Here is a 12431-nt window from a genome sequence, read left to right as displayed (position 1 = left end):
CTTAAGTCCTAGATCTACAACCTACTAGCCGTTAAGACCTTGGGCAAATTAATAAACCTCTCTGTGCTTCAGTTTTCTCATTTATTTCTTTATGGAGGTGAAGTTCATATAACATATGAACCATTCTAACATGTACAATTCAGGGGCACCTGAGTAGCTCAGTTGGTTAAGTGTCAGGCTCTTGTTTTCGGCTCAGGTCACGATCTCAGTGTTGTGAGATCAGGGCCTGAGTGGGGCTCCATGCTGGGTGTGGAACCAGCTTAAGATTCTCTCTCTCCCTCTGCCACTCCTCCCCCTTTCTCTCTCTCTCTCCCTCTCTAAACCAAACAAATAAATAATAATAAATAAAGTGTACAATTCAGTGGCATTTAGTGCATTCACAGTACTCTGCAACCATCACTTCTTTCTAGTTTGAAAACATTTTCATTACCTAGAGAAAAACTGAGTATCTGTCAAGTAATCATTCCCCATTAATCCCTACCCTTAACTCCTAGCAAGCATATAGCATATACCTGCTTTCTCTCTCATTTTGCTTATTTCATGTAAAAAGAATCTTATAAAATGTGACTTTTTTTTTTTTTTTTTTTGCCTGGTTTCTTTTACTTAGTGTCATGTTTTAAGCTTCCCCCATATTGTAGCACATACCAGTACTTCATCTCTTGTAGTGGCTGAAAAACATTCCATTTTATGGATACATCAAAATTTATTTATCCATTTACCTGTTGATGAACATTAGGGTAGATTCATTTAATGGAAGTAATAGTAATGCTTATCTTATAGGGTTTTTGAGGATTAATATTTACACAGCATTTAGAATATTGCCTGTTTTGTTATTTCTTAAATTGCATAAAATAACTATAATCCTATATTCAGAAAAATATATATGTTATTCATATTTATACATTTATGAAAACTGCCGGTCATAAATGTGCCAAATATCTAACAGTTATTTTCCTAAATGTTGATACTGTGGGTGGTTTTTCTGAAGACTTGTATTTTTTCAAATTTTATATAAATGTATCTCTTTTAGAATCATTTATATCATTTAGAATATGTCTAACACAAAGAAATAGCTTAACAGCTGCACATGCACATGGAATTTAAGTATGTTCTTTTTAAACTACGTTTATCAAGTGGCATCTGTCGTGTGTAAGATTTGCTCTAGATATTCCCTGTAGTCTCTCCATTCCTGTGTGTCATTATTATTATCAAACTTATGATTTGGGAGCCCTGCTGTCTAGGCTCCGGTCCCTTGGTTTCCTCTGTCTTGGCTGTAGTCCACAAGGGAATATCGGGGAATACTGCTGGTGCTCTGTAGGTGCAATCAGCAAATAGTTAAAACTGCCATCACGGAGCCATACTGCAGCGGCAGTCATGAGCCACTTTTCCAAAAGGGAATGCACGGACTCTAAACAGGCTTGCACAGACATCATTTCTGCTAGTTTTGAAAACTGCAAGTGAGACCTGTTAGCCACCAGGTAGGAAAGTGAGAAAGGAGATCAGCAGTTGTCCTGGCCTTGTCTGTATACGTGTGACCCATGACAGCATGAGGCATCCTTGTACTAAGTTCTAGGTGCAGACATCAAATGCAGAGTCTGGTGTCTTCTTTAGACAATAACTTAGTCATTGCGCCAAATCTTAGTCTTCTATAGAATGAAACTTAGATGACAGATAGACTACTTTTTCCTTTTTTTTTACTTAGCCGAGACTTGTAAGTTGAGGAAAAAACCATGATATCTTTTCGTAATCCATTTTAAAAAATAAAGTTTACAGAATGAATTTTCCATCCCTTGAATATGGGTATAAAATATAAATAGATGTCACTTAATTATGAAGCCTGGCTTTCTGTGGTGCAAGTGCTCTATTTGCCATTGTAATGAACAGAACAGGCCAAAGTGATATACTGTGATGCATGTAAAAATAATTCAATTGCATCGTCTTTTTCTGTTTTTCTACAGCATATTTTGAAACATAAGATATCAAAAATAATTTCTATCAATATCACTTGGGACTACTTTATATAAAAATTTCTGCATGCTGTCCTTTATAATTTTTTCCTCTCAATAAATATATTCCTACTGGACCTTAGAAACTATGGCTGCTTTGTTTCTTATTGTGACTACTATGAGTAAAGGCTTTGGAAAAAAGACACAAAATTACTGAAACATTTTCATAAAACTAAAGAGTTATGTCAGTAATAATATCCTTAAAGGAAAACAGATTTCTTAAAAGAAAACTAGATCAAGTAAAGTAGAAGGCCACTTTCACATTAACAAAATTATTTTCTTACTCTATTTTAATTAAAATAAAAAGAAACAAATTGGGGTTAGAGAAGTCATACCTCACTTGCTACATAGCCCTTAGGCAAGTCTACTCTATGACATCAGGCAAAATTGAGCAAAGGGTCTTATAAATCACACTCGTGGATTTCATGACATGATCTCATATCCCACCAGTACAGGACCGCATAAGATGGCAGGAAATTGCCCTGTCCCATGGTACCACTGTATACTATTATTGGGAACAATGTAACAATTCAAACACATTACATTAAAGAGTTTCAGCCACTTTCCCAAATCAAAATGCCCCTTGAAAAATAGTTTGCCCCTTGAAAAATATCATGTAACACTAGATGTACTGAAAAAAAAAAAAAAAGCCATTTCACTATGAACCTACCAATCCAAACATTTCTAACTCTAAGTGGGCAAAAATGAGTTTTAATTTTGTCTATATGTTTGTAAAATGTAATTAACATGGTATGTGTGTCAAAGATTTCTGAAAAATGTTCTATTCTTTCACAGGAAGGATGGATGGAGGTAAAAGTACTCACTAGTGTGTATGCACTGTGAGTACCTTTACCTGTCAAACTCTGTCAAACGCTGAGCCCATGAAGCACACACATTCTTTCCGTTGGCCCTAGTTACCATTCCCAACACTGAGGCCAGAATAGATTTTCAAAGCATGTTTTTAACTCATGTTATTTCCTGGCTTAAAATACACAGATGACTTTCTGTCACAGTTGAAGCAAATACAATGTCTTTGTATTTGGTAGGAGGAGAACCAATATATCTGACTCTTGCCTATGACTCTCAACTTATCTTGTACCATCTTCCTCTTCAATCACTGTGCAATGGCCACATTAGGCTTTCTGATCTTAAACATGATTAGATCTTGCACAGTTTGGGGCCAGTGCCATAAGCCATCCAGTCACTGTCCCGTCATCTTCTCTGGTTTTCTTCCTACACTTAACACCAACTGAAAATTGATTATTTGATGTCCAATATCTCCCACCTGAGCAATATATTAAGAATGGGAATTTTGCCTGTCTTAGCTAACTGTCGGCACATAATAAGTTTGCAGATCGTATTTGTCCTATAACTAGCTATATATAATGGCTAATGAATATATATCAAATTTTTCAGAAAATTCCTTTTTAAAAAGTTTTATTTATTTATTTATTCATGAGAGACACACAGAGAGAGACAGTCAGAGACACAGGCAGAGGGAGATGCAGGCTCCATGCAGGGAGCCCGACGTGGGCTTTGATCCCGGGACTCTGGAATCATGCCCTGAGCCAAAGGCAGATGCTCAGCTTCTGAGCCACCCAGATGTCCCAGAAAATGCCTTTAATAAAGACTTACCCAGTATAGAATTGAAAAACCTTCATAAAAAGAAGAGAACTGATTAAAAAACTCTACTGATCAATTTTGAGAGTCTTACTTTGTAAATACAAGTCAAAATTCTCAACCAGGAAAAAAGTGTTTGGGGATAAAGCCTAGAAAGAAACAAGGCCAAGACCATGGTAGGAATATGACTACAAAACAAAAAGCCTTCTATCACTAATCATACTTTAGGATCTTTTGGATGCATAAAGAAGTAGACGTGTTTCCATAAGCCAGTATTTTCCTGGAAATTGGAATGATACATTATTATACTCTTAAAAATTAGTACTAAGGATTCATACAATGATACTTCAAAAAGAATCGCAAGATCTTAGTGGCTTAATGCATACATAGGCCATATTATGGAAGAGTAAAGGTCAACTAACACTTGAGTTCTCAAAATCTAGTCATTGTCCTATGCGTATATTTTAAAAACTGTATTATTAATCTTAAAATTATTTAGTTTTTAAACATATAAATGCATGCACATACACGTGTAATATAAATTATGACCTTAAACAAGTTAACCTGTCTGGATGCTTTCTCATCAGCAAAATGGAGATAATACTGACTTCAAAATTTGCAGTTGCTGCAACCAAGGAGGTAAAAGACCTATTCTCCAAAACCTATAAAACGTTGATAAAATAAATCGAGGATGACACAAATGGAAAAATATTTCATGTTCATAGATAGGAAGAACCAATATTGTTAAAATGCCCCATTACCTAAAGCAATCTAGAGATTTCATGCAATTTCTATCAAAATACCAATAATACTTTTTATGGAAGTAGAATAAATAATACTAAAATTTGTATGGAAATACAAAAGACCTCAAATAGCCAAAGCAATCTTGAGAAAGAATAACAAAGCTGGAAGTCATAATCCCAGATTTTTAGATATACCGCAAAGGTATAATGATCAAACCAATATGATATAGGCACAGAAATAGACATATAGATCAATAGAACATAACAGAAAGCCCAGAAAAAAAAAACACCCCACAATTATATGGTCACTTAATCTATGACAAAGGAGGCAAGAATATACAATGGGGAAAAGATAATCTTTTAAATAAATGGTGTTGGGAAAACTGAACAGGTACATGCAAAAGAATGAAACTGGACCATTTTCTTATACCATACACAAAAATAAAATGGATTAAAGATCAAAATATGAAACCTAAAATAAATCATAAAACTCATAGAAGAAAACATAGGCAGTAATTTCTTTGACACTGGCCATGATAACATTTTTCTAGATATGTCTCTTCAGGCAAGGAAAACAAAAGCAAAATTAAACTGTTGGAACTACACCAAAATAAAAAGGTTTTAAACAGTGAAGGAAACTATCTGAAAAACAACAAGGCAACCTACTGAATGAGAGAAGATATTTGCAAATGATATATTCGATAAGGGTTTAATATCCAAAATATATAAAGAATACAATTCAACACATACCCAAAAAACCCAAATAATCTGATTTAAAAATGGGCAGAGGGCCTGAATAGACATTTTTCCAAAGAAAACATACATATGGCCAACATATGCATGAAAAGATATTTAACATCACTAATCATCAGGGAAATGCAATCAAAACCATAATTGGATATCACCTTAGACCTGTCAGAATGGCTAAAATCAAAAGGACAGGGGCACCTGGGTGACTCAGTCAGTTAAGCATCTGCCTTTGGCTCAGGTCATGATTCCAGGGTCCTCAGATTGAGCCCTGCATCAGGCTCCCTACTCAGTGGGAAGTCTGCTTCTCCCTCGTCCTCTGCCCCTTCCCCCTACTTATGCTCTCTCTTGAGCTCGCTCAGTCTCTCTCACAAATAAAATATTTTTAAAAATTTTAAAAATAAAATAAAAAGGACAAGAAATAACAAGTGTTGATGAGGATGTGAAGAAAAAGGAACACTTGTACCCCGTTGGTGGAGATGCAAATTGTTGCAGCCACTGTGGAAAACTGTGTGAAGATTCCTCAAAAAATTAAAATTAGAATTACGATCTGGGTAATTAAAATTAGCAATTCCACTACTGGGTATTTACCCAAAGAAAACAAAAACACTAATTTGAAAAGATACCTGTGTTTATTCCAGAATTATTTACAGTAGCCAAGGTATGAAAGCAACCTAAATATCCATCAATAGATGAATGGAGAAAGATATGGAATGGAATATTACTCAGACATAAAAAAGAATGAGATTTTTGCCATTTGCAACAGCATGGATGAACCTAGAGGGTATAATGTTAAGTGAAGTAAGTTAGAGAAAGACAAATACCATATGATTTTACTCATATATCGATTTTAAGAATCAAAAGTGATCAAAGAAAGGAAAAAAGACAAATTATTAAATACAGAGAACAAACTGGTGGTTATCAGAGGGGCGGTGGGTGGGCAAAAAAAAGATTGTTAAAAGTATTAAATAAATTCAAACCATTAGAGTACCTAGTAAAATGAAGGTGTTGAACAGGCAGTTTGATATCTCAATCTACAATTCAGAAAATAAACTCAGGTTCAAATTACAAATTTAAGATACATATACACAAACTATATACTTTCTATTATATATGTGTTTTTTATATATATATATAATTGTATATATATACTATTACAATTATATATATATATATAATTAAAAGCAAAAAGATTAGAAGAGAGAAGGAGACCAAGGCCAAAGAGAGGAGAAGGAATCAATTAATTGGTTTACATTACCATTGATGTGAGCAAACCTTAGAAAACAGTGGGCAATCATTATCAATCTGATACACAGATATTAATAATTGTCAAAGAAAACTAGAGACATGTTAGTCAGTTCTAAGTCCTACATCCTCACCATTTATTTAGGGTTCGCAGACAAAATGGCAAAAAAAATCCATTTCATAATGGGCAAAAAAATAGGGAGAAGATAAAAATGTAAAAAAAAAAAAAGAAGATAGAAGTGTGATTATAATGATAGAAATCTTATGATTAAATAACTTTAAATTTTCCGAATGTAAGTGGGACCCCTGATTCATTTCAGTCATTTGTGTGGCTAGGAGATAATACTTAAGGTACATGAAAATTGTTTAAGTGCAGGACTTTTTCCTCATCTTAACGCATCTAATCATGGCCATTCTATCTCGTAAAAAACAAGTTTTATAGATTTTCTTTATCCAAAGAATGCCACCTAAATTTGTTCTAAATATGATTGCATGTAACTCTAAATTCATTTTGAAGGAGAATCAGAAATAGGACATCAAGAAACTGGCCTCAGAATGTTTTTTGAAAATAGTCATCACTGCTGAAACTCATGTGCTTGCCACTTGCCAAAATTCCCACTCAAGCCTCTTAAGAACATTATATTTACTTATTAAATGATCTGTTTAGAATCAAAATATCATTCTGATGAGATTAAAAGATGTGTGTTCTTCTTTCTTCCCAAACTAAAAAGGCTTAAATTATGAAGGCTTAAATTTAAGGGAAGCTGTAATATCTGTAAAAGTTATATGGTCCTGGCACCAGCTGAGAAAAGGTCAGAAAATTATGAGAAAGAATCACCCTTCCAGAAAGGCAAATACTTCTTATTTTCTTTTCTTAAATGAAAATTAAGAAATTACTTTAAGAAAATAAGTAGTATTCCTTTAAATGCAAGGTTTTCTCAAACCACAATGTTTTTTTTTTCTTAAAACCTAATTTCAATCTCATAATTCAAATCTGATAAAAACAGAAAAGTAACAGATACAACCACCTAAATACAAGCTGAATGTTTTCCATCGATTCACTCTGGAAGCACATTCACAAATACATTTTTCTGTTATTCATTTCAGTGATGATCAGTTTATACTCAGAATGTACTGCTCTTGCCACCTACACACTGACAGGCATAAACTTAAAGTATAGACAATCTCCCCGTATGATTAACAGGCAGACATTCATGATTGAGTCCTGAATACTACCCTGCATAAACCATTTTATGATGTAGCAACGTCTAAATCTCTTTTCAGATTTGAATTGTGACAAGATATTTATCACCATTTAACAAAGGTCAAAAATCTAAAGATAACTGGGAATAAAATAATCTTCTAGAAGAATTTTCTGGTGTCTCAAGTGATCTCTATATTCAGTGTTCTCATGTATGTATTATCTGAAAAAAAACCCCCACAAGATTTCTGTTATTTTGCTTTATTCCACAGTGTAATAATAAAAGAGATAAAAAAATAAAAATAAAATACGAAGTTTCAAAAAATTTATCAACCCCCCCAAAAGTAAAATCTCAAATTAGTACAAAAGGGGTGAAATTTACATTTTTTTTCCCCCTAAATCAGCACAAGTGCCTTCACCTTATAAAGACTGGAACCCGGGGGAAGAATGCCATTCATTTCTCATAAGTTATACAAGAGTCAATGGCAGGTGTTAAGCATGAGATAGAAATGAAAAATCTTCAAAGCAATAACAGACACATGAAACACATCCCAAAGGGAAATGGGAGAGCCACAGGAAAGAAATAAAGTGAAGTGAATACAACCTCACAACTAGTGCAAATCCCTCAGGAATGTTCCTATTACGAACCGTTAAAGCCATGTGTTTAACATTTGATAAATCTAAACTCTTCTTTGTCAAACGGGGAAGCTCCAGGCACAGTAAGCATTAACCTGATCCCATAAAAGGCATTATAGTGCCGGTCTTTACATTTCATTGCAAAATGGCTTTACAAACATGCATCCAGGGCCTGCTTCTATGTTTCATTCTTGTGATTTAAATATGTAGATGACCTTCTTGTTTGAATATTAAGTCCAATGAGTCCTTTCTTTTAAAAAGATGGTTGTTGAAATATATCATGATCATGTCTACGTAATGGAAACATCAGAAACAATCTCCATACTTTGCTCCGTAGGTCATACTTTACTCGATCAACAGGGCATATCTTAAAAGGTGCAATGAGAAAACAAACTTCTCTGGTATCTTACCAGCAGCTATGTTGTCAAGCATATGTTTCACCCTCCCTGAGAAGCTGCCAAAAGTAAAAATAGAGAGATGTGTAATAGGAACATGGTGCGACACGAAGATACAGAACTTACAAAATGGAAGGAGAGGACCTTGTCTCAGATCCTTCATGAAGTGGCCTTGGGCACTTCACATTCTTAAGTTGGATTTCAACTCTGCATCTATAAAATGAAATTGCTAACTGAATAATCCCTAAGGCCCTTCTATCTCTAATACTCTATATCTCTAAATTATTCTAAGCTGCTGTTAAGCACAGAGCTAATCAACTATGATTATAAATTCCAGTATTGTTGGTCTGTATATTATCCATCCCTGCCCAAGCATTTATTGTGTGCCAGGCACTGTAGCAAATTCTTTTTTTTTAAATTAAGTAATTAATTAATTAATTTATTTATTTATTTATTCATGAGAGACACACAGAGAGAGGCAGAGACACAGGCAGAGGGAGAAGCAGGCTCCATGCAGGGAGCTAGATGTGGGACTTGATCCCAGGACTCCTGGATCACGCCCTGGGCCCGAACGCAGGTGCTAAACTGCTGAGCCACCCAGGGATCCCACTGTAGCAAACTCTTAACAAAATATTTATTCATTTAATTTTTTATAATGACTCTATGAGAAAGGTGTTATGCTCCCCACCATTTCACAGATGAGGAGATTTCGAGAAGTTAAATAGTTTGCCACAAACCGTGTATTGAATCCAGTAGAGTCTCCATAATAATTCCATTCTCTGCTGCCTCCTAATCAAATAGGAAACAAAGCAAAGCAAAATAAATAATTCTTCCAAGGAATAGAAAGCCCACTCAAAATCTCTGAAATAGACCAACGAGGGGAACAAAGTGATTAAGAATCTTATTTGGAAATCAAGAAAGCAAAACAGAAATCAGGGCAAACTGACATAGATTAAGACTCCTATTTCAAATTGTTTCCTGTAGTAACAGAGATTTTTTTTTCCTTTTTTTTTACTACCTGGAGATTGCCTGGAATGATGACCCCACAGTCACATGAAAAACTAAGAGGCAGTTGAACTGAGAGAATAGGAGATCTTACTGAGCATCACATTGTAGAATTCTGGACAGAAACGGGATAAGGAAGTAACATTATTCAACATTTAGTATGGTTCCACAGCCTCATCTGTGTCTCTAAATCCAAGCCCTCATTCATATAGCATTTAGACGCTTTCTGCTTTTCTCACCATAATTCCCTCTGTCAGTGTGTAAAATATCTGTTCAACTTAAAAATGTATAACATCAAGAATAAAAACTACCCTTGGCGGAGGTAGTCTGAGTGTTACTCCACCTCAGTATTTTTCCAAGATGCTCCAAATTCTAGGACTGTCCTAGTTGAGGGTGCGTCATTTCCCAGAAACATTTTCAATCTGGAAGACTTGCCCAGGAGTTTATTTTTATTTTTCAGGGTGAGGTAGAAATAGCTAGAATTTTATTTCAAAGAACTTTCTGTATAAAAGACTGTCATTTACATAGAATTAATTACGATACGGTTTCAAATTTCACAAGCCACATCGAGGGGCTCAGGGACAAGAGTACACTTGAGAAATTTAGTGGAAAAAATACACTTCTTTACTCAGGGAACAGGCTGTGTAAACCTTCCCTTCGCGAAACAGCCTGAGATTATAATCGAAAATCCAAAGAATCATGACAGTGCTTTTTGGAGGCTTTTAAAGTTGGTATCCCTTTCCTTTAAAATACTTCAGTGAGCTCTCCAAAGTAGTAAGACAAGATGCTTTTACAGTGATTTATATGGTATTTTCCATCTTAACAGCTGGACTCTTTATGTTTGTAGTATTGCCATGTGGCACACTGTTCAAAGCAATGGAGTTTTAGAAGTCCTGAAAACAGGATGTTCACTTAAGGACTATATAGAACATGTTACAAACTTAAAATATGAAAAGGAAAGGAATTCAGTTGCAAAGAGCATGAAACCTGAATCCACAAGCTTTTCCAACGTTTTTTAATGCAGTCAAAGGGGGATGAGAAATGTTCATTCTTCCAACTGTCAGCAAACATATGTATGAAGCTTAACTGGCTTCATAACCCCTGCAGGGCCTTTTCCCTTGGTTTTGCTTCATTTTCCAACAGGTTTTAAGAATCAGTGAGGTAGTTAAGCAGCCTTCCTCTCTTGCAACCAATCTCTTATTTTCTTTCAAAAAAGATGTTTGTATTTTAGATTAGCACATGTACTCTCCAACATATCGTAAATGTCTAATTTACTTATATTTATCTATTTTTGTAATATATACATACACAAAGATTGTAGTATATATTGAAAAGGTTAATGCCAATACAAAAGTATATTTTCATCAGAAGAATAATCCTTTTATATTTTGGAACAGGAGTCTAAAGCATCTCATGCTATAAACTACTTATCAAACATTATTAATTGCAATAAATATTTTAATTAACACTAAGCATAAATAATCTCTTGTCTTTGTTACTTTGAAAGCTAAAGGAAGTAAGTTTTTTTCAAAGTAGAAAAAATCTTAGCCTTGTATAAGTACTTTTGTTAATATTAAAATTGTATACAGGACAGATTATGCAAATGCAAAATTAAAAATTAAACTACTTCTTGCTCTTGAATCTAAAAATCCCAAAAGATCAAAAAAAATACTAGTATTAATATTCAAGTTTAATTACTTGCTTTAATCATGTTTAATCATTTGTATCATGAACTATAAGACAAGAAATCCAAATATTTTATGGATCATATGTTAGAGATAATTGAATATGTGACATAAATAACCCATGCAGATTTTTAAAAATTTATCTACATTCCTTTAAAGATTTAACAGCATATATATAAGGCATAATATGGCCAAAGAAGATATCTTAAACTATGTGTTTTTATACATAGTAGACATATGGCTGACTTGATCTGAGAACACTTACTATGCCAACTTCAACTTTCAAAATTGATTACCAAGCTATAATACAAGGTAATGGATAAAATAATAACAGAATAATCTATTCAAACACCCCAATTTATTATTTTCATCATGGAATCTGCACATGTCAAAAGGAAAATCAAAATATAAAGACCAATGACTTATACATACACATGGATAATATACCAAATCTAAAAGAATTCCAACAACAAAATCTTTCATTCCTCTTGCCTATGTTGGCTACAGTTCTCTTTTTTAAGATTTTATTCATTTATTCATGAGATAGAGACACAGAGGCAGACACATAGGCAGAGGGAGAAGCAGGCTCCCTGCAGGGCACTTGATACAGAACTTGATTCCAGGACCCTGGGATCACAACCTGAGCCGAAGGCAGAAGCTCAATCACTGAGCCACCCAGGCATCCCACTATGTTGGCTTCTTGAACAGCAGATAGAAGCGTTAGAACTCTGACACTTAGCCCTGTGTCCAGATTTTATCTTCCCTGCAATCACCTTGTAGATCAAATAGTCAAAATATAAAATAAAAACAGCTTATATAATGTTTATATATTAAAAGAAAGTGCTTTAAAAAAAAGAAAGCGCTTAAAGATTGATGTGGGAGGAGGAAGACTCCTTTCACTAAAACCTCTGGCAAAATCTCAAGTCTCAAGTTTACTACAATTCACGTATTTATTTATTCTTTCATTCGCGAGCACTTATTGAATGCCTCTTACGTGCTGCATACTATTCTCAGTATTATGGATGGAACAGTGGGTTCTGTGGATAATGACTCTGCTATTATGACCCTATAATTATAGTGTGGGAGAGAGAGAAAAGAATCAGTAAGCAAATATATAAGAAAATTTCTGGTAGTTGCAAATGTTTCGA

The sequence above is a fragment of the Canis lupus genome, chromosome 2 (genome assembly GCF_048164855.1).
Source record: "Canis lupus baileyi chromosome 2, mCanLup2.hap1, whole genome shotgun sequence".
NCBI lineage: Eukaryota > Metazoa > Chordata > Mammalia > Carnivora > Canidae > Canis > Canis lupus.
Note: the sequence above shows the minus strand (reverse complement) of the source record.